The 24231-nt window shown below is 46.6% G+C and overlaps 1 protein-coding gene across 5 annotated transcripts in view; it reads right to left on the bottom strand.

The window, feature by feature from the left end:
- Positions 1 to 24231, bottom strand: part of LOC149334672 (calsenilin-like) — a 461575-nt gene that overhangs the window by 120674 nt on the left and 316670 nt on the right. For 3 of the 5 annotated variants that reach the window (XM_089555280.1, XM_089555279.1, XM_089555286.1), the window contains exon 1: positions 23998 to 24174. The exons of the other annotated variants lie outside the window; for them this stretch is intronic. The gene's annotated coding sequence lies outside the window, so the exon portion shown is untranslated. Of the gene's footprint in view, positions 1 to 23997; positions 24175 to 24231 lie in introns of those variants that run through there. 5 annotated transcript variants of the gene reach the window in all.

Raw genomic sequence — 24231 nt, 5'->3', positions numbered from 1 at the left:
GGCAATGACCTGGTTATTTCGGCATGTTGATGGCCGACCGGAGCGTGGCTCGCTCTCCACCGATGTGCGGCCGTCTTTCAACCAGTTGTACCACTTCTTAATCTGTGTGCTGCTTATAGCATCGTTACCGAAAGCCGTCTGAATATCCCGAATAGTTTCCACTCAGCTGTCGCCCAGCTTCTGGCAACATTTGATGCAGTAGCGCTGCTCCTGTCGCTCCGCCATTTTTTTGCAATAAAAAACCGACGACAGCACTGCGCACTGCCTCACTCAAACCCTGCGTCCCAGCGATTGACGCTATCGGCAGGCGGGAAAAAAATCCTCTATGCTCACGAAGGTTCAAGGTCGGCTGATGCAAGCGGGCTTGTTTCATGTCCATCAGGTGTTTGCAAAAAAAAGTAAAGTCGGATACTTTTCTAACAGACCTCGTATGTACCATTACAGACAAGTTGTTATTTTTCACACATATTTCTTGTTCAAGAAGCACCCCACTAACTTCCTTCCCCACTTCCTTCATTGTCATGAAGGAAGCTTTGTGGTCGGAGGAATAGATGAATATATGCTCGACGTGCTGCACCAGTGCCTGGTTCTCAAAGACGAGGTCTGCGCAAATATCTCGCGAGGTTGTCACAGCTGTGGGAGACGTCACGAGCGAGAGGAACTGAATGTCATCAGCATAAGTGGTAAGTTGTTGTTGTTGTTGTGACTGAGAGAAGGATGAAAAGGAAATTGCACGGGCTCTAGCCAAGCCACCACCGCTGCCAACGTGCAGATAGAGGAGAGGTAAGAGATCAGAGGAAAGAGAAAAAGGCAAGAAAAGACGCGCGTCGCAGCAACAACTGCGTCCGCCGGAGCGGACGCTACTGAAAAATTCAGATAAGCGGCCGAAGCCGCGCTCGCCGAAGCGAGATCAGATAATCATGAGCACAAGCAAACGCCAGCATAAGTGGTAAGAAGTTCTTGTTTGTCTTTATATCTACATTAAAGTCCCCACCCACACTACCACCCTGGCACGTGGCAATTAATGGTTGATCGGGAGAGTTCGCTCACCATTTTCAGCGGTCACGCATGCAGCCCACATCTCTCTCTCATTACCCCACGCACCTATAAGCGCGATTCAGGCGTCCACTGACCCAGTGAGCCATTATGCGCCCTTTCTTTCCTTAAAATGATCGGAGTGTAAAGCGTTTTGTCAACGCCAATGCCAATGAACACAACGAACGCCGACGGCCTATGGCCTCAGCGCCACGTTTCTGTTCCAATATCTGTCCTCGCTTCGGCGAGCGCGGCTTCGGCCGCTTATCTGATTTTTGAGCAGCGTCCGCTCCGGTGGACGCAGTTGTTGCTGCGACGCGCGTCTTTTGTTTTCTTTCCTTTTTCCTTTCCTCTGATCTTTTAACTCTCCTCTATCTGCACGTGGCAGCGGTGGTGGCTTGGCTCGAGCCAGTAGGCAGGCCCGTGCAATTTCCTTTTCTTCCTTCTCTCAGTCACAACAACACGTTGTTCCAAGAGGGCAGTTGGTGGCGGTAAAACTTTACTTCCCACAGTAGGGGTCCTGAAGGACACTCGGCAAGGCGCCAGGTGTAGAGGGCAGCTCCCACGTAGGCACAGAGAGCCCGAAGCTCTCCGGCGCCGCGCGGGCCTCCTGGACAGCCCGAAGCTGGTCGTGAAGTGAAGCACTTTTTAGTACTTTGTCCCAATGTTCCTTGTTCTGGGCGTAGGCGTCACTTGATGCACAACCACACAGCTTATGGGTCAAGTCTACACGTTCACTGCACTGGTCACACACATGTTGTCCGTCGTAGTCTGGGTCGATGTGCTTCAAGCGCCAGGGGTTGGGGTATGAGTTCGTTTGGAGCAAGCGTAACGTGACCGACTGGCTGCGGGTTAATTTCTTATCCGGGAGGGGAAACGCTCGTCTGCCTAGATAAAAGTGCTTAGTGAGCTCGTTGTACGTGAATAATTGATCCCTGTACTCGATATGTGGAGTAGCGGGGGAAACCGGAGGGACGCGGCCGATGAGCCCTCGCGCCGCCTCGTGTGCGATCTCGTTGAGATTCCGCAGGCCACCCCCTAAGCTGCTCATGTGTGCCGGGAACCATACGATGGAGTGATCGGTGATGTTACTTCCGCCTAAGATTCGTAGCGTCGTCTTGTTTATTCCGCCCTTGGCGAAAGCTCGAATGGCTGCTCTAGAGTCGCTGTACACAGTTGTGAAGCTCGAGTCTTTGAGAGCTTGTGCTATCGCTGCTTGCTCAGCTACCTCTGGTTTCTTCGTGAAAAGTGTGAGTGAGTTACGCGTTCGCCCGTGCCCGTCGACTACTGCTACCGAGTAGGCATGCATTCCCGGTATGTACTCTGCATCCACGAAAGCTGTCTGGTCTGGAAACCTTGCCGCGTCCGCAGCGAGGGCTTTGGCGCGGGCGAGTCTTCTTCCTTGATTGTGGATCGAGTGTACGTTTCTTGGGAAGGGGAACACTTTAAATGCATCTAGCACGACTTTAGCTAACTTCAGGACGTTGTCCCTTTCTGCTATGGTGTTCAGGCCAAGCTTGACGAGAATCTCTCTGCCCGCTTTAGTGCTTGATAGGCATGCGATGTGTGCCGTGTGCTGTGCCTCGATTATTTCGGCAAGGGTATTGTGCACTCCTAGCTGTAGGAGTAGATCAGCGGAGGCATTATCGGGAAGCCCCAACGCTGTCTTGAAAGCTCGGCGTATGTGTACTTCGAGCCTTTTCCGATGTACTTTTTTCCAGTAGAGCATCGCAGTCACGTATGTGATGTGACAGAGTACAAAAGCGTGGACCATTCTTATGGCGTTGTCCTCGCTCAATCCCCTGTGCCTATTCATGATGCGTCGAAACATCCGGATCGCGTTTGCAATCTTGATCGTGATGCTGTCCAACATTGCCGAGTTGGACCCGTTGCTGTCGATGATTAGTCCTAGAATTCGTATTTTGTCAACCGTAGGTATGCGATTTCCATCCCTGTCGTGTAACTCTATGCATGGAGTGGGGTGTCTGCGCCAGTCGTTGGACGGGCGCCCTGGTCTTGGGGGGTGGCAGATGAGCTGCTCCAATTTTCTGGAAGAGCAGCGAAGTCCCATTGGGGCGAGATGGGCCTCGGTAACCGTGATGGCTTCTTGCATGCGAACTTCCAATTTTGTATCGCTGCCACCGGTGCTCCAGATGGTGACATCGTCTGCGTATATGGTGTCCTCCACACCAGCAATTTCACCCAGTGCGCGAGAAAGCTTTGTCATCGCCAAGTTAAATAAGAATGGTGAAAGTACTGAGCCTTGTGGTGTTCCCTTATAGCCCAGTTCAAAGCTCTCCGAGACGTGCTCGCCTATCCGGAGAGTGGCCGTTCGATCCTCCAGAAATGCCTTGACGTAGCGGTAGAAGCGTGTTCCGAGATTGTGGTCAGATATGGCTTTGAGAATGGCTTGATGTTGGATGTTGTCAAAAGCTTGTTCCACGTCGAGCCCCAGCAGCGCCTTGGTGTCTCGTGTGGGGCGATCCAACAGACTTTTCTTGATTCCTAGCATAGCGTCTTGCGTTGAGAGACCCGGCCTGTAGCCTATCATATTGGAGGGGAAGTACTCCTTTTCTTCTACGTATTCCGATAGTGTATTAAGTATGACGTGTTCGGCTAGCTTTCCTAGGCAGGACGTTAGTGAGATCGGCCTTAGGTTTGGTAGGTCCAGCGGCTTGCCTGGTTTTGGGATGAGGACCATGTTTCCATGTTTCCATTCGGCAGGAAGAAGCCAGTTTTCCAGGCTTCGTTGACTTGTTGCGTTAGGAACGTAACCGAGCCGTCCTCTAAATTTCGGAGAGCCTGATTTGTGATACCATCGGGGCCTGCTGCAGAGTTACTGTTGAGTTCGTGAATTGCAAAGCGTACTTCGCTTTCTGTGAAGTCCGCATCTTGCTGCGAGTTTGGAGCACCGTCATAGTTCCTCCTTTGTAAGGTACTGGGTAGCCCCGATTTAAGCGGCAAGTATCGTTTGGCAAGGTCATCCACAAGGACTTCGGCAGTAGTGGTTTGCTTCGCGCAGTGTACTTTGGTCTGTAACTCCCTCAACGGCCAAAGAGGGCAGTTACGCGCCTGTTATGTGCCTTCCTTCTGGTTCAGGTGTACATCGAAATGTGTAAGACAGGTAGTGCCTAGTTCCTTTCCTCAAAAACCAATTAACCGATTTTTACCCTCTGCTTTCCAAGCTCCCACTCCATTGGTTGCGCACCTTAAAGGGTGTCCACTGCTGGTTACAACGGACAACGGTGACGACGACGGCGACGCAGCGAAAAGCAGAATTGGGCGCCAAAGAGCTGCGCTCTGAAACCTGATATAGCCGCAGCCACAATAGAGTAGTTGAACAGTTTTAGTGGAGTGTTGAGTCCTTTTTCGTCGCCGCATGCAAAGCGGCTACAGCACACTGCTATGTGCGTCGTCTCTGAGAGTTTTGTTGGCTACCATTAAAAAACAAGTTCGCAACTAAAATCTGCGCAGTGTTGGCACGCCGCAACAGAGCATCAAAAGAACATTACAGCACTCACTAAGCGGCAGGTGACCCTTTTCTTAACCACCGTCACTAAATCTGTAATGCTGGAAATAATAGGCGACAGCGCATCCACTGCTGCATAACGCTATCGATCCAGCCGGCTTCACCAGTGAGCGCCTCTCCATCAAATCTCAATGCAAGCTGTGAGGCGCCACCTAAGGTAGGCCTGAGGAAGCACGCGCCCTTCCCTTCTAACCCCAGGCGGCGCTAGTCGTCGATCAATTTCCAGCTGCGCAGCGTCCCCTGGCACGCGTCGTTACGATGTTAGCTTTGTGAAGTGGCGAAGAAGCTTGATGGATTGGTTCACAGCGTCAAGAGGCAGATAAGGTTCGGCCACCGCACAGGCGGCGGGAGAAAAAATCTAGCAACATAACACCAGGAGACTCCGTGCAGGCGATCACTCAAAGCAACTGAAGCCTTCCTACGATGGATCCCGCTACTCATATTCCCATGCCATGAAGTCACCTTCCGCTTTAAGGACAGCCATACTCTCAGCACCGACTTGAGCTCAATCTGTCCAGGGCCCGTAATTTCACATAAACCAACAGAGCTCGTGGTGAATCGCATGCTGCTGCTGGTACCGTACTCGGGTTTAAATATTGCGCGTCGAATTGGCTTTAATCTTGCAATAATAAATGTGATGAGCTAATTTCCTTTTATCACTAGTGGTCAGGAGATTGGGCACGTGATCGCAGAATTTTACCTGCAGGACTAACTGCAATGTATTGTATGCTTTTTTCGTTCCGAACGAACAGGAGATCCCTTTTCAGTCTATAGCGCCCGGCGACGCTATAAAGCGCAGGCGCTGAGATCGGCGTTACAAGCCCGCGATAGAGAAAAATAAAGTTGGACAGCGCGTACTCGCAGCGCACGCCCGGCACTAGCTGTTCGGAACTAGAAGCCTGCTACGCTGGTAATCTTGCTCTGGTGCTCCGCTCCGACCCCGCAAATCTTCAACAGTGGTGGCCTGGCGAGCCGTGCCTTCTATCCCAGCGGCGTCTTAGCATGGCAGGCTGGCAAGACCTGGATTTCAACCCCCGCTCCCAGCGTTCCGGCCTGCAGGCGTCGGCGGGTGCTTCACCCAACTGGAGGCTCCATCCGTCCATCCGTTTAAACACGCAGTCCTTTGCGACATTCTCCCGCCCGACCTACTCTGCCGACTCGCCTGCCCGGCCTCAGGATGACGGCCCTACGACGAGTTGCGCTGCTGTCCTCGCCTGCTACGGCGCATCCTACTACCCGCTGTCGCTCTATGACGAGGCGGATCCGCTTTCGGCAGCGCCCCGCACCAGCATCGCACTTGTCTCCCGCTACGTCCTACGAAAACAGCACGCCGCAACTGTCAGTGGCAAGTACTCTGCCGCTCCAGTCCAGCGTCTCCGGCCCGGCTTCTTTAGCACCAACCGCACCAGACGCTACCGCATCGCATCCGGCAGCACATCCTGCTACCCCGGTTACGCTAGCAGCACTGTGCGACGACTCCACGGCCCCAAGTCCGCAGTCATTCCCTCAGCAGCTCGTTGAGGTGCCTGGCCCACCGCGGTTTGCCACGTCAGCGAACTCAGGGACAGATGCGCCGCGCGCCAGCCTGTTCAGCGCCTCTGGCCATACCGGCTCCCATAATGACGTTACAGCGCCTTCGGCACAGTCCGTCGAGCAACCTCTCTCATCTGCAATTGTGCAGCCGTTAGCCGAACGCTTCCTTGACGAGTGCCCCACTCTGCCAACTTCAGTAACCAATTATTGCGTAGCATCGCTGCCAGCCGAAAACTCACCTGCCGCCTCATCGCTCATTCCACCAATGCCGTCACTCACTGACCTGAGGGAGCGTGCTAAGGGCGAAGTGAGATTGCTGGCACCGCAAAATCTGTCAGCTACCGCCCCTCTTCCCAGGAGGCCACACCGCCTGCCCAAGCGGTCCCACCCCAAGCCCTCAGTACTGTCAACAGCTTCTCGGAGTCTGACCCTGGCATATCTTAGTGAAGCAGTGAAGCAGCTCGACACTGCCGCAGCAAGCGTCTGCTTTGGTGTCACACTTTAGTCATCTTCAGCAACGAATGGCAGAGCTACCCACACCGAGTAGTGCGGCAACTGCCCATCCACCAGCTGTGTCTCTTGCTGTCAGCCAGCCGTCTGATGTAGCAGTCTCAGCTCCACGGCCTGTCACTGCCATAACCTTCTTGCTGCCACCCACAGCCGGCCATGCCCACACGCGCATCAGCACTGGCCAGTCGCTCCGGCCTGTCACTCCCGCTTCACCCAAGCACCTGGCATTGAGCCCCGCAACTTCCCACCGCATCGTCACAGCTGTCACCGTTGTGTCGACGGTCACACCACAGCTGCTGTCAGTCCATGGAGCCGTTTCGGCCGCTCCGGCGCTTGTGACCGCGTACTCGGCGCGTCAGATTCCCATCGACATCAGCTGCAAGGTTCCAACACTGATGACACTTGTGTCAGCGGGCAGCACTACAGTCGGTGACGGCCCGACCATGGCCTCCCCTGCCCCCATGTCCATTGTCAGCTCGGCACCCTGCATCATTCGCCCATTGTGCAGCAGCCAGGCTCGTCCATCTGAGCTCGCGCACTACACCCGACGGCTCTTCCCGGCCCCTGACATGAACTTACTGGACCGTCCATCGTGTGACCTCCATCTCTGCCTCGTCGGCGCGTACATTTCGCCGTTCCGTCTAGGCGGGGGGCCCTATAGCGCCCGGCGACGCTATAAAGCGCAGGCGCTGAGATCGGCGTTACCAGGCCGCGATAGAGGAAAATAAAGATGGACAGCGCGTGCTCGGAGCGCACGCCCGGCACGGGCTGTACGGAACTAGAAGCCTGCCACGCTGGTCATCTTTGCTGTGGTGTTCCGCTGCGACCCCGCAAATCTGCAACAAGTCTTCGATCGAGGAACCTCCTTCTGTATGCATTACGCATACTGTTCTGTCATTTAACATGCCTCATGAAGAGATTGATTGTTAGGTTGAAGTGCAGAGGAAAGAAAATGTCGGTGCCTTTGGTAAGGCGTTCTCTCGTAAATTCGTACTTTGCATTAATTCAACGCGGGCAATGTCATTAAACTGTATAACAAATATAGCCTTTCCCTAACTTTCTTAGGATGGAGCGATTTGCGCGCTTGTAAGCAGTGTAAGCTCCGCCAGGTGAAGACGGCAGCGGTAAAAGAGAGAAACAGAGCAGCGTCGAGAATACGACGAAGGAATGGAACTTTCCGCAGCGTGTAATGCGAAGGGTAGAGCAAAAACGCAAAGGACAAAGAAGCGCCTGTCTTGTTTGTCTCGGTTTCTTCTTCCTTCGTGTTTTTGCGCTGCAGTAATACATCACAGAGAGGCCAAGGGCATACCGCATCTCTGTATGTATAACCCTTGGTTACATTATCTCAGATTTCTGGTGATGCTCCAAACACAGCTTGCATTTAACTAAAAAAAAATAAATATAACAACACGCGCCAACATAGACCATTCAGCCCTCAGGCCCTCACGATATGACCACTAACATGGTCCGTGGAATCACATTTTGTCAGATGGCATTGGACGAGAACACTTATTTTTGTTTTGTCGAAAATTTTTCTTAACAAATGGTCTCACGACTACCCAATAAGGTTTTGCCCGCTGCCTTGCGTTGGCGGTTATTCGAGCAATAATATCGGCCGCCTTGGTTGACGCCAGAGCTCCCAGTCGCAGCTTCACTGCTGCGAGTATTGACGGTATGTGGCGTTTAACGTCCCGAAACGACGCAGCGAAGTGATAGTGAAGGATGCATTTATACGAACTGGGGCCTAGTAACGCGCGTTCATATCGTGCAGCATGGAGACGTTTCTGCGTCCCACCTTCCCATTAGATCCCACGACCTTGCGATAAGCAGACTGTGGCCACTGGCAGCTTGGTTCCATGCCCAAAGTGCTGGCGAAGAGCCAATATGCCCCGATATGCCGTGCCCTGGCTTCCCAAAACGGTAAACTAGGCATACTAATATTTGGCCATAGTTTTTGCCAGCGGCTAAGAGCCGGTGTAGGAGAGAATTCGAGAAGACAGCTTCGTGTTTCAGCTTTACGAGACGGAACAAGTTAGCAGTAAGAGCATCTCGGAGGACGTGTCTAAAGCTGCCGGATAAGTTCCGATTGGAGCCCAGAAGAGGAAGCGATTGCCACACTATCGGCTATGGCTACGGAGCGAAGGTACCCGATGTCCACCTCACTCTCTCCGTCCCAATAGCAAGGATAAAAACAGGATTTGGAATTTGGCAGTAGTGCTACCATGTGCTCCCACTCGGCAGAGCTCCTTCCTTTTTAATACTGGGAAGGAAAGAAACACCAAAAATATTACACTCCGTCCGGTGCCCCAACTCAGACATACGTTCATGGCTCTGTGGACGAGATTTTCAATAAATATATTTGAGAGGAACTTTTTCGGACGTTCTCATAGACTCATTTATTCAGAGAAGGGCCTTGAGGTGAAAGATATTATACGTATAAATATCTAGGGCATGGTCAAAAACGTTCCCAGGTGTGAACAGAAAAATGTTGCAGGATTGTTGGGCCTATTGCCGCGTTAATTTCGCTAAAGCAAATGCTCCCGAGACGTTACCCGAAAATGCAACCGGGGCCGAGAGTCATGCCTGGAACGCTAAGCGTTTGCACAATCCCGCGGCAACACGCATCAGATAAAACTACAAACAAATGCTCTCAGAACTCGGCCATAAAACTTGCTTCGCAGGGATTGCTTCGCACGAAACAAAACAGCCAAGCAGACGAAAATAGCTGCAGCGCCATGATATGCACGCATGCTCATCCCCTCCCCCGATATCCGCTTTGCATCGCCTAGGCACCGCTGCATCGGGCAGTCGACGCTCGCGCGTTCAGGTTAAAATATTGGAAGGGTGTACGTAACCACACTAAATAAGAGCAGTCTCCCGGATTCCAAAGCTAAAATCAAACGGTGCAAACACATTGAATAAGAAGTGCGTGCCATTATTAGCTGTACATATTGCATCAGGTGGGCGCACACTTGACCTTCTGAGTTCTTCACCTTCAAAGAGGCTTGTCAGACAGACAGGTGGGAGACGGCCCATACACGGGCTGGTTTCTATAAAGATGATTTCGTTTAACCTTAAAAGATCCGAGCGTCATGCCAGCGCTTAACGTGCGCCCATTGAAAAATAGGTGGGTGCCCGGTGGCTCCGGAGATAGAAAACCACACCTCCGACATGAAAGAGCGCTGATTTCGACAACCTTTAGTATGGAAACGTGCGTCGAATGTATACTTTGTGGCAGTCGTTAGAGCTGCTATTGACAAGTGAAAAAAAAAAGAAAGAAATGACCGGAGAAGTGATGGAAATTGTATTCTTTCTTCCTGAATCCGATTTCTTCGAGCATGATCGTGAGGGCATGCGTGGCGGTGGTCTACTGATGAAGCTGCTCATTGCAGCCCTCACCGCACTGTCATCATCCTCATCTTTTCTTTGAAAAACTGATTTCCATCTGTACCAGCTCCCACCATCCTGTTATCAGTGCTTGCTTTAGGAGCCGTCAACGAAGATTTCGCCAACCACGTTTGAGGGCGAACTGTAATACGTGTATGCTAGTACGTTGTCCATTAGTAAATGCGGATTGTGTAGTAGCAGCGGTCGCACTCCATTGGACGAATACCTTGTCACGAAGTTAATGTCGCTTTTTCATTTCCTGCCGATGACTACATTGCCTCGGTTAAACAAGAACATCAGCTTCATTCCCCAATCTCGTCGTTGTCTCAAGCTTGCATCTTCGTTTTTGGATACTTTTACTTTTTCTCCCATTAACGGCCCGACTTGGGCGTGGCAGCACCGAAAAATAATGCCCAAAGTACCATCGTGGACTCATGCCTTATATTCGACTTAAGAGAGATCGTGTCCATGCAAGCAAGGAGAGATTCACATTTTCTAAATACATTTGAAGAGGACGCTGGAATGACTCTCTCGTATTTGACCCAGATTGCGTCTCATCGCACTTCTTTACTCGTTTGCTGCCTCGTGAAATTTAAGAGAAATCAATACATGCTACCTGTTTCTGATAAAGGTCGCTATGGAAGCGAAACCGTAAATTTTGAATGGTGGATTTCTTGGCTTCTACTATGCACTGTTACAGGCACGGTTGTTCAGTGCACCGCCAACGGCTGACAAAGCCCCTTGATGCAAAGGGGTGTTCGGCACGAGAACCTTTACCTTTCAATGCTTTTTGCGCATTCGAACTCAAAGTCGCGTAAATATATTTTCTAAGGACAGCGCTTGTCCTGTGTTGCGATTCCGCTGTGTTTGTCTCTGCAGGCGTTGTTGTTTTCTGTCCAATGCACTATGCACGATCTAGCCCAAATTGAAGTTCTTATAAATAATCTTGCTCAGCGTTTGCGCATCCGAACAGTGCTTTCACCCTGAAAAGTAACCAGCATGTTTAAATGCGATCAGGAAATCAAAGGTATCAGCAATATCGATCAGGAAACCCCACAAATCTCCCGAACGGCCATGACCAGTTAAAGCAAAAAGGTAAGGCAAGCGACAACTCAGTCGCCTTCTAAGAAAAACCATAAAACCAGCTGGTGAAAAAGCGAGTGAAAAAGACCAACTACTCCAGAGTTGAGAGAAAGAAACAAATTGCCTCGATGCATGGGCTCCCATTGAGAGCGCCAAACAAAGGCCGGGAATAGTCTGTGCAGCGCTTGCACCTTCTTCCTCGCACAATTCAGCACTTGCAACGCATAGACAAGCTTTGCCACTTAGAAGATGTTGGAAACTTGTGGCCGAACAAAAAACCAGAACTCTCTATCCATCAATGCGGAGTTTGGCGCCTCACACAGATAATTTGTGGCACCCAATAAAACCCATTATTCAGGATCTGACGAAGGGGAACCTCACGGTACTGTAGGGAACGAGAGCCTCATCTTATGCCACCAAAACTAGGCTGCAGCAACAGCCCAACCGAAATCGTGTCTTGCAAAACACTCTCGCGCTTCTTCTTCTTCTTCTTCATCCTCTTTATAATGGCACATACCCACGTGGGGGAATTGGCCAAGCTGTAGTGGCGTAAAACAAGGAACTGTCCGTAGGATTACGACAAAATATAAGAGCCAAGCGTGCATTGTGCATTGCACATCATCTTCTTCTTCAACTCATACTGCTATAAAGCTAATTATTCGCGCTTTGATCTACGCGGCGGTAGTGACAGAGAGATGTGCGCTGCATGCGTTGGCGTACACAAAGCTGTGGCAGAAACACGGCACTAGAGCAATACGCGTTGTTGTTGACAACATTGTTGCAGAAACGCAGCTCTGCAGCATAGCCCGCCGGCGTAAACTGGGTACATTGGCAGTGACGACGAAAAAGTTGAAGACGCACACAACTGGCACCGTGGGTCAGCGGACGCCTCAATCGCGCTTTCAGGTGCGTGGCGATGGTGGCCATTTGCAAAAAGTGCCTTCGCACAATATTTCGTTCTTAGCAATGCTAAACCGCCAGCCGTTTTCTCTTGCACTTCTCATCATACGGCAAAAGGTCGCGGTTATCGCTAGTCACCAGGTGCTAGTGGCACATAACATGTTACTTGACGGAAGAAATCTGGAATGCGGATTTTCGTGCCCCGTATTTTTAACTTATGCTGCTGGCAGCCTCACAGATTAAAATACATGAGGCAAATCTCAAATTCATCGAACGACCCATTGCAGATGTTTGGTGCAACGCATGCAAAAGACAGCGATCAACTATAGGAGCTTCGTTCGTTAGAGCTTCCACAAGGGCTTAGAGACATGTACAGTCTTTGTCAAAAGTAATCAGGCTGCATGGTTTGCTTCTAGCTCGTATAGTGGAGCCCTTACAGCTTCCCTGAAGCTGAAATGGTCGTGAAAGGTAAGGAGTGGTGGTCGTTTAACCTTCGAACAACTTCTGATCTTTAGGAAAATCAGAAGGGCTCCAGTATGCAAGCTAGAAGGAAACCATGTAGCCTGTTTACTTTTGACAAAGACTGCATGTTAATTCACACCCCAGCATAAACGCGTTCCTGAGGTTATCATTGCCTATGCCACGTCTTAATAGATTAGGTCGTGGTTCTTGGCGCGTTGCTTATGTACAATTCCTAGTGCCATGTCACTCTAGCTGCGGCAAATCCAGAACAATCAGTACATCGTCTATTTTACTACGTACGAACGACAGCACGTTTACACATTATTCTTCACCAGGTATCAAAAGCAAAAGCTCTCGAGGGGGGTGGGAGAGACGACCGATATATATTAAAGCAACAAGGAAGGAAGGGTGCGCGTACATGCAGGGAAGTAATAAATACAAGGGTCGAACAAAAAAAAAAGTCTTCAAAGGACTTCAAAGAGGGATATTTGTTTTAGCTCTTCGTTTTAAAACGGAAGAAGAGTTCTAGATATTCGTTTTTTATGAAGATCTTCCACAGCGCTATGTTTGAAACAATATACTTCTACTTCCCTTAATTGCTTTAACTGCATGAACATGTTCGAAATTCTCGGACGAAAATTTTGAACATTGGAAAACTGTAAGGTATTGGTATGGAACTATTGAACGTAAAGGCCCATTCTTCCTTTGTGGAGCAAAATGTTTCTTTCAAAGTTTTTCCATAGCTCGCATCCAGCAGTTGAAACTGCCATAAAGGCCAACGTGGAACGGTTTTCAGAGCAGCAAAAACGTTAACAGCAAAAAAAAATGCATACCCACCGACAGGAGATCTGTAGATATATTGATTTAATAGTGAAAGCTTACAATGTATGAAAAAAATTTCGTTCATGAACTACTTTCCGTTCGCGGCAACGCAGCCGTGACACTGCCACCCAACGTTCCCTTGTTTGTGCAGGTCTTGAACGCGTGTATGGGCTTCGCCTTCAGCACTCTCGGAGGACGGATGCCAGCAGCTTTCCTGCGGCGTTAACCCAACGCTACACTTCGACTGGAAGAGCCACTGCGACGGATTGTTCCGGGTTAGCCGCACTGTAATGCCGCCGACACCGCACATGGGCATAACTTTCTGCGCTGTTAGTTACCAGCCCGGCGAACAAGTCTGGGTTTAGGGCCCAATCCGTATGCGTGGGCGCTCCGAAAAGCTTCTGCGCCGATATTTCGGCCCCTACGAGGCACTCTGCCAAGTCAGTGAGGTGAACTATGAAGTGCTCCATCAAGGAACAGTTCGCTCCTCTAGACGGCCGACCCCCGAAGTCGTCCATGTCACACGGATGAAGCCGTACCACGCACGCTAGCGCTTCAGGCGTGTCTACACCTGCCGCCGGACACATGCGGCGTCCCTTCTCTTCGTGCTTCTCATTGCTGAGGCACCGAGTCGGTGCCTTTCAGAGATAAGGAGCAATGCCACCGTACGAACTCACCAGTGGCACCGTACCGCGGCCGAACTGTTGTAGCTGCGACTTTCCATGCCGTAGGCATTCTAAGTGCTCGAAGATTGTCTTCTTCCTCGCTCGAGCTCCCTGCTGTCTGGCACGCCCATCTCGCCTAATGAAAACCCGGTCTGTGTTCTTCAACCATTGGTGGGTGACAATATAACAGACGCCGAGTATGTGCCAACCGATTGTAAAGCATTCAGAAGGAATCGAGCAGGAAGAAAAGGTGGTGTAGCTATACTAGTTAAGCAAAGCATTTCGCGCAACGCCCTGGAGCCGTAGGACAATCTCGAAGCTGGATAGATTAAAATTAAAGCTCACGTATCGGACACTTTACGTTGGAGGGGTGTATAGGGCCCCAAATTCTTCACCTGCAGTAATCGCCAGCCTTGGGGAATTCACGGAAAACAATGTTCGAGAGGCAGACAATATGCTATTAGGCGACTTCAGTTTACCAACAATTAATTGGAGTTCATGTTCACCCGAGGAGACGGATATGGTGAGCTGTGAACAATTTTAGACTTGGCGTTCTCTTATAATTTAGTGCATGTACATGAACACACACGTTTGTGTGAAACAACTTCATCTAATTTTAGTGTCGCACGGTTTGATAAGCCTTCTGACAAACTGTCATGTTCAAGACGAAATATCAGATCATCGCATGCCAATAACTACTTTCAGTATGTCTCCATCCATCTCTCTGGGCAACCCAAAAAGGCTAGTTTTGAATTTTGATTCTGCAGATGATGCGAGTGTCCTAGACTACCTTGAAACTTCTTTTGATGCATTCATGTACTTCTATGAATCACACGCAAGCACTGGTAAATTGTGGAATTTCTTTTCTAGCGCCGTAACCCACTGAATACAGCAATTTATTCCTAAGAAGAATAAGAAGTACGGCAAGAAAAGTCCTAGGATTAGCAGAAAAATTATTCATGCAAAACGCAAATTTAGAAGAAAACGAAAAGCTTATTCCCAAAACAGCAATATAGATGATAAAATCAGTGTTCGCAATATGAGACAAGATTTGAAGCGCCTCACTAGGTAGTCAAAAGACCGATTTTGTAAAGTAACGTTAAAGAATTTCCCTTCCGATGCACAGGCTAAGTTTTGGTGGTATGTAAATCCGTCGACTAAGCAGCGCTTTTCTAATGATGAAATTAATACTGAAGAGAAAGCTGAACAATATAAAATCTTCTTTTCTTCCGTCTTTACTAAAGATAATGGCAAAGTTCCAATCCTCATCAGCTGCTCTGCTCATACTCTTATTTCGGACATTAGAATAACCGAGGAACGTGTCCTGAATCGTTTTCTTAATATTAACACAAAAAAGTCCCGGACCAGATGTTGTTCCTAATGACTTCTTAGTCAGGTATGCTGGATGAGCGTCGCAGCTCTTTACGAAAATATTTCAGTCATCAGTTGTGAACAGTTCCTTCTCCACCGCATGGAAACTAGCCAGAATAGTTTCGGTCCGTAAAACAGGCAGCAGTTCAGACGTTACCAATTACCGGCCAATTTCCCTTATTAGTGCTCGCTCTAAGATACTACAATACATTGTATCCAAACACCTCTCCAACTACCTTGAAATGTATAACTTACCACCAGTACAGCATGGTTTCCGTAAAGGTCTACCTGCGATTACGTAGTTAGTTGAATTGGTTCATTACGCTTCAGAAACGATAAATTTGCGAGGACACAAGGACCTTATTTATGTAGACTTTTCTAAAGCCTTTGATAAGGTTTCACATCTCAAACTCTTGAGAAAAATCAATACAGTAAGAATCCCAAGCTCACTAAATGGTTCACCTTGTACCTACAGAAGCGCCAGTATATGTAGAAATCAATATGTACAGGTCTAGCTTACAACCGGTGTTATCGGGAGTACCGCAGGAAAGTGTCCTTGGGCCTCTATTACTTCTTATCTTTATTAATGGCCTGCCTAACCTCGGTTCTGTTCAATTAAGATTATTTTCCGATGACTGCGCTGTTTAGAATAAGACTGTATCTCAGTGACCAAATAAAATTGCAGAACAGCTTAGAAAACTATCAAATGATGCGATGACCGGCAAATGGTGATCAATCCCATAAAATCTGTATGCATGTCCATTACTGACAAAAAGAAGATCCTGCAATTTTCGTATCGTATGTATAAGAACGAGGTTGGAAGGATAGAGGATCACTAATATCTTCGTTTAATATTTAGAAGCGACTTGAGATGGAATAAACACATACAGGAAATATGTAATAAGGCTAACAAAGCTCTTTGGAGCCTAAGACGAAATTTAACAAGTGCATCCCCTGAAATAAAAAATTTGGCTTATAGGACAGTGCAATTCACTGCAATTCAGTACGCGAAAATTTTCTGGGATCCTTACACAGAGAAAAACACTAACAAACTGCAAATAGTCCAGCAGTTGGCTTCACGGTTTATCTTCAACAAATATGGTCGAAATTACTGCCCTTCAAACCTATCTCACCTCGCAAACCTTCTCAGTTTAAAAATAAGGACCAAACATGAACGGATGAAGTTTTTGTTTGTTATCATAAACATGAAATAAAAATCAACAGGGCCAACTAATTTTATATTCTTCCTAAGGAATCATCTAGACACTGTCATAGCATGTATATTCCGCATCCACTAACCCGTAATTATGCATTTAGGTATAGCTTCTTTCCTAGAACTATAAAAGAATGAACATGTTTCCCCATTAGCTGGTTAGGTCTGGTTCGCTCAATGCTTTCTTGAATAATCTAGACAGTTTTATACATTCCAGAAGTGCAGTGTACTAACCAATTTACGCTTAAGGAGTGTACGATGGGGGGCTAGTTGGTAATCCATGAACTAAGAACGAAAACCACGCAAAGGACGATACACAGGGAAGAAGTAGACAGGACGAGCGCGGACTTGCAACTCCGCGCTCGTCCTGTCTACTTCTTCCCTGTGTATCGTCCTTTGCGTGGTTTTCGTTCTTAGTTCAATTTACGCTTTTCACTTGTTTGTGTGTGTTTAGCATTTTCCATCAAATATCCTTAAGGGCGCTTCAGTGGCGCAATTCTTTTTACTTTTGTGTGTCTGCGTGTGCCTTAATGTGCTGTGTGGATTGCATAGGTTGCTGCTGTTCTGTGTATTCAGTGTTAATTAGCCGCAGTGTGACCAGTTGTTCGCATGCATTGCGCGTTACACTTATTTGATTTGTTGGAATTGCTTTTCTTTTGTTTGTGGTTTCTACTCCTGTAATGGCGCAACAACAGGGCTTACAATATCAATAAAGAAAAGATGAAGAAAGCAAAATAATTTTGTCCAAAATTGTTCCGTATGGAAGCTGGATATTCAGTGATGAACAGCATGAAGCTTCTCTTTGAAAGTGAACTTTGAAACTGAGGTGAACGTATTAAGCCATATTTATAACATCGTAAAGAGTGCGTTGTAATTAATCAATCTCAGTCTTCAGTACTAAATGTTACTTCAGGTGTACCACAGGACAGCTAACTTGGCTCGGTTCTCTTTAATATTTACATAAATTAAATAATCAACAACAGCAACCTTGCTTCCTTCACGCGGATGACACAAGCTACTTTTTGCAGTCGACTAGTATCGATGAGCTCACACACTCCTCAAATGTTGCACTAGAAAAATGGCAGTGGACTCAAATTAGAAATTAAGGTTGCCAAAACAAAATACCTAATAATTGCGTTTGTACGGAAGGTTATTAGTCGAGATATGAAAGTAAAACTCCCTTCTGAGCAAATAAAAGTCGTAATAGAGGGTAAAACGCTGGGAGTGACTTTTAGTCAGCACCTAAACTGGAATGCCCACGTCGAACGCGCGGCAGGAAACTTGGCAAGAGGTTGTGGTATGCTATGTAGGTTTAAACAGATTCTTCCGACTAAAATTAAATGATTTCTTTAGAACGCAATCTACGCTCTTCCTATTAATTACTGCAGCCTTGTTTGGAGTGACAAATCTGAGACTAACAGTAACAAAGTACTCATGTTGAATGGTTATGGCAGCGTCTTAAAGTTATCATCAGTACTTGTGTCGACCGGTACGTTCCAACTAGAGTTAAGAAAACAAAGCAGCGCAACCCATGGGTCACCAGGGATATCATTCACGCGAAACGGAAGTTGAAAAGATTGCGTAGAAAGAAAGCCGACTTCAACGACATACAGGTTTTACGTCAAAAAATAAAAATGTTGCTATCGGCTGCAAAAGAAAGATTTTTCAATCACACTCTTAGTGGTTTTCTGCGAAATTCTCCAGGGAAATTTTGGCGCTATCTTGGTACAAGAAAGGAAAGAGTAAAGCAGGTGACAGTGGGAGCCGAACTTATTGCAGATAAAACGAATATGGCCGACCACTTCAATAAATATTTCCAATCTGTATTCGCAAGAAACACGAGCCAAAGCGACGCACACGACGAAGCACATTCTCGTGAAACGTCTATCGATGCTATCAGCTTTACTCAAAGCGGCGTGTTTCAGCAGCTGATAGAATTGGACGAAAAAAAAGCTATCGGCCCGGATGGAATACCTACATGCTTCTTGAAACGGTATGCTGAATGGATGTCCTTCTACTTGGTAATTATATTCCGAAAATCACTCGTAACTCATTATCTGCCACAAGACTGGCGCACTGCCATTGTTATACCCGTATTTAAAAGTGGCAATCGCACACTTATGAACAACTATCGGCCTGTGTCACTTACTTCAATCTGCTGTAAGGTAATGGAACATGTTATTGCGAAACATATTATCATTTTTTTGGAAACAAATGGACTACTTTCTGAATGTCAGCATGGCTTCCGTCGAGGGTTTTCAACGGTGACACAGTTAATTGAGACAATACATGACCTTTCTAAAGCTATAGATGACCGGGGACAGATTGATGTTATTTGTGTAGATTTTGAAAAAGCCTTTGATAAGGTTCCTCATGACAAATTACTCCTGAAAGTGCGAAGGGCTGGCATTAATGGAGACATCCTTAGATGGATAGAAGCGTACTTGGCGAAACGCAAACAGGCGGTACGTGTTGACAATTGCGAGTCTGGCTTTTTGGATGTGTATTCTGGTGTACCACAGGGTTCTGTGCTGGGGCCATTGCTATTTCTAGTTTATATCAATGACGTAGTATGTGCAGTTGGAAATTCTGTTAAACTGAAACTATTTGCGGATGATTGCCTCATTTATGCACCTGTCACATGTGAAGGAGATCAGATTAACATTAACCAAAACCTGCAGGCTTTTGCTCTTTGGTGTGAGAAATGGGAAATGAAAATCAACTTCAATAAGACCACATTTACCCATATAACTAACAAACGAAATATAATTTCTTTTCAGTACAGTATTGCAGGTCACGATTTGGTTAATGTTAGTACATTCAAGTATCTGGGGGTGTCAATTTCTCACAACCTAAGTTGGCACAATCATGTCGAAAATGTTTGTGCGGTGGCACATAGAAAACTGTGTTTTCTAAGAGGAAAGTTGGGGAGAGCAACGAAAGATGTCAAACTTTTAGCATACAAATCTCTCATCCGGCCTTCCCTAGAATATGCATCTGTAGTATGGTCTCCTCGGCAGAAGATTCTTTCAACGGAAATAGAAAAGATTCAAAGACGTGCAGCGAGATTTATTTGTTCAAAGTACAGGAAAACAGATTCGGTAACGGAGATGTTAAACTCATGTAGTCTAGAAACATTAGAAAAAAGACGTAAAAGGCAGAGATTAAAAATACTTTACCAAATCATTCACGGAGAAATTAACATCAATAAAGAAAAATATCTGCAGCCTCCAGGTAGACTAAGCTCCCGCCTTAACCACCACAAAGCAATTCGGCCATACTTGACACGAACTAACGTCTTTCGCTGCTCATTCTTTCCGGATGCTATTGAGCACTGGAATAAACTGCCCGCTCACGTTGCTGAGTCTACAGGTGTAGCGGCATTCTTGAATGCACTTGGGGATTCCGTCTAGGCATGGGATTCTTGTAGATGGGCGCGTAACTGATTGTCCAATATTGCTTTTTGTATAGCAGGTGGTTCTACAGTGGTGTGAACTGTATTGCGTTTCAATGCTCTCTTGTATTGTATGCTCAAAGAAGCTTGTTCATTCATGGTTATATGTGCATTTCTTTGTCTCTTCACTTTCCCTCCCTGTAATGACCCTCAAATGAGGGTTGACAGTATTCATAAATAAATAAAATAAATAAATAAATATTGCAGAAAAAAGCCATTCGTGACGTAGCGAATGCACCACATCACGCTAATAAAAAACTTTTTCCCTCGCTTAATGCACTGCCCGTACAGCACTGTCACAAATTTAATCTTTTTTTGAAATACTAACGTAGTCTAAGAAGCAACGACACCATTTTTCTTAAGTTGTGCAATTTGAGAAGACCATTAGCATCGACCTACTTATTCCGAAACAGAGACCACTGGTTAATACACTTTTCCCGTAGAAGCCATGGCCTGCACATGCTGCACCACCGTATGCCTGATTACTTAAATACTCTATATACAGAAAATATTGAAATAAACATGATTACCAAAATAAAATGGAAGAAATAGTTCATTCAAGAAAAAATGAGGGTTTGACCATAATTTTTCATTGAACATGATTTGGGACGTATGATTAATGAACTACAGTGTTTTTCTAAGTATTTTTGTTGTCGTTCCGACTATTTGGAGTTTTTCTATAATTATTTGTTTTGTGTTGTTTCCAGCGTGTGCAGCGCTTGTGATTATCGGCCTTGTTGTCACTTTTGTCGAATGTTTTGCTCGCCGCGTGTATAAGGCTACCATAGCTGTGTACTGTACTTTTATCAGCCATGCCTACGTGCTTTAAGTTACGTTTTATATATATATATATATATATATATATATATATATATATATGCGTTTATAAGAGTGTCTTCATGAACATATGCAGTGAATGTAAACATGTGGTCAGCTACAACACCTGCATGTATGGCGCAGTGTTTTACTATGTTTAAATACCTCTAGCATACCGAACAGAGGTAGGAACCTCGTCACGCTTCTTTGTTAGTAGCTTTTTGTTCCTCCCTTTGCATCTTTTTTTCTTCTGTCGTGTTGTCATAAAAAGAAAAAAAATGCACAATAAAGATGAGTGAATGAAAACGTTTTCATGATATACCAGGAGTTTCATCGAACACTTTAAAAAATTTCAAAATAGGCTTTCTGGGGCAAAAAAAAGAAGCTTTGTCGGCATAATATTACCAGTGCCGGTGGACACCAGCAAACCAGTATACCGTCTTTAGTAAATTGTTAACTAATTTTAATAGTTAGCTTTATAATTGTATCGTTAGGCGCCTACTTGCAATTAGAGATTTATAGCTGGTCGTTAGTAATAGCTATATCAGTTTTTAGAATTTCTAAAGCGCAATTGCCAAAGTTTGGCTGCATCGTGCGAAAATACATAGGCTTTCAAAAGCATGGAGGAAAAGCAATCCCTCCAGCGCACGTAACAAGCCAAAAACGCGAAATTTTGCCGAGCAACAGCGCCAAGGGTAATCGCGCATTCGAAATTCTAAAAACTGATATGGCTCTTACTAGCGCCGGCTACAAATATCTGATTACAACTAGGCGCTTAACTCTACTAGTCAAAAGCTGATTATCAAAAATTAGTTAATAAGCTTTCTACTAAGAAAAATCACCGGTTTTCTGATGCCCGCTAACTCTGGCAATATTATGCAGCAAAAGGCATCCTTTTACCCCAAAAAGCTTATTTTTGAAAATTTTGAAAGTGTTCGCTGTAACACCCGGTGTGCCTAAATTTAGTTGTCTGTCAAATACGTAATCAAACAACGCAAATACGAAAAGCTAGCGTAGGTTACCAAAGCGTACAGTAATAATTCGCGCATAATCGACAACAAGAGAGCGGTAGAGCGAGGATGTGAATATAGGAATGCTTGCAGCTTTCTTTTGAATAGAAATGACTCCTAACCATGTAAAACATGTCAATAATGGCAACCTGATATGCAGTACCACAAATCACTGTATATAAGTAAATTGAAAAGCGAAAATGTTTAGTTTCTAAGAATCGTGCAGCGAGAGGAACGAAACTTTAATGCTATATAGCTGTGCTGCGAAAATTTAAGCTGCGAATATAGTTCCACACTGAGAAAAACTGTACTATTGCAGAGTTCAATATTACCGTAACCAGTACGAAGGAAAAGCGTACAGGGAATCTTCCTTGATTGGAATGAAATTTTAATTGAGGCTTAGTTTAAGTGATCAATAGCATTTAGGTCTGCGCAATTCTTCTAGAAAACGAACGCTATTTTAAAGTAGAGCGGTTGAGCATTCAAAAGTATTTTCGAATAAATTATGTGGCGTTTTCTGCATAAAATATGCTACCACAAACGATCATTGGAAAATGGGATGAATAATATCATGTAAAGATAATCGCACAGCAAGTATTGATCCTTTCAAGAAACACGTACAGCCTTTTTCAAAAGTTTGGAGCCCAGGCGGTTTGCTTGTGAGCCACACTGTGTGGTTCGTAATGCATCTGCAGCGCTCCAAATTTCCTGAAGGTAAGATTTCTAGTCCTGCCTCCTCCAATGGGTAGGACTACCACGAATGATACATGAGTCCCACTGCGAGGCTTAGAAGCAAACCCCCTGGGCTCTAAACTTTTGACAAAGACTGTACGTGTTTCTTTATTCTGAAAATAGCTGCTCCCGACGAATACACTTTCAGTGGAGTCAGAAAAACAGCTTTTATTTACTGTTAATGAAGGTTCGTTGACTCTGTAGTGTTCCAATTTGGTTTGGTTTATTGGGGATTAACGTCCCAAAGCGACTAAGGCTATGAGGGAAGCCAAAGTGAAGGGCTCGGAAAATTTCGACCACCGACCATCTGTTGTTCTTGAACGTGCACTGACATCGCTCAGCACACGGGCCTCTAGAATTTCGCTGCATCTAAATTCAGCCGCCGCGGCCGGGGTCGAGCCCGCGTCTTTAGGGGCCAGCAGCCAAGCGGCGTAACCACTTAGCCACCGTGGCGAGTAACCTTCTAATTTAGCAAATTAAACCTCATTATTGGTAGTATTTCATGCACCTCAGAAGTCCATACGAATAGCACCGACCAGATTTTCTGCGTCAATATGCGCCCTAATTTATCAATAAAGAATGCAATAGCAACATCAGGTAAGAGACTGTACCTCTACAGATGTCTGAATATTCGATTCGCTGAACGAAGCTAACAATGACTATTCAAAAAATGGTCTAAAAGAATCGAACACGATCTGAAATGCTCGAATAGTTTTCTAATGGAAAAGTTCGAATCATTTCGTTTGCCCGCTGTTTCACTGACAGGGCCCGTTCAGAACTCTCAAAAGTACGCTGCCGCGATTGGCGTGCACGTTCATGCCAAAACATATGACCTTCAAGAGTGGGCGACGCGTCAGGTTTCAGCAGGTCCAGAAAGCCTTGCCTTCACGTCTGATTTCGGAGATTACAGCTCGTAACTCTGGTCGCCGTCATCAAATGAGATGCGGTGCGTTTGATTGTCGTCATCGTCAGTAGCGGGAGGCAATAATCGGAGCCGCACTGATTGAGGGTCGCAGAGTTCACTTGGTGCGTCACACTAAAAACGACTGCTGAGTCTTTCGACCGACACAGCTTCAACTGTGTGAGTTAAAGCGCTGCCACTAGCTCTTCGCTGTTTCCAAAGATTCGTTTTGTACCTATATTCGCACAAGTAGCAATTCATCACGCCAATATTCGATTCGTATTCGGTTCGGTTCTTTCATTATTCCATTCGTATTCGATGTGCTACCGAAGCAGTGCTGTTCGCACTCGATTCGAGTTAACAAAATAAACTTCGCACACCTCTATGCACCAGAAACAAACCCAATCGTTTTTCAGGATAAGTTGTATTTGTCATTTTCGGCATCATATCCTACGTTCTTCATTACTTCACCCAACATTTACCAGAGGTTTTCTGTGCCACCCCATCGCCACCCGCAATAGTTCTCGTTCAGAGAGAAATACAACCCAAAGAAAGCACACGAAGAGAGACTCACCGCGGTTTCGGTTGGGCGATAAAAAGACAACTCGGAAGCAGCGCGGTCTAAATTAGCCGAGACTGCTCGCTAACAGCTGCTGTCGCTCTGGGCACGGCGCTCTCACATGACCCACGGTGCCCAATGAGCAAAGGTGTGTGCCCGGACGGGGACACAACGATCGGACCTCCCTGCGTCGGCCGCTCGAGTACGCTTGTTGTCTGTGGCGCCCCGTCGCATGGCAACAACGGCTGC

The sequence above is a fragment of the Amblyomma mixtum genome, chromosome 8 (assembly GCF_055824585.1).
Source record: "Amblyomma mixtum isolate Tamu chromosome 8, ASM5582458v1, whole genome shotgun sequence".
NCBI classification, from domain to species: domain Eukaryota; kingdom Metazoa; phylum Arthropoda; class Arachnida; order Ixodida; family Ixodidae; genus Amblyomma; species Amblyomma mixtum.
This window is presented reverse-complemented; position numbering and strand designations above follow the sequence as displayed.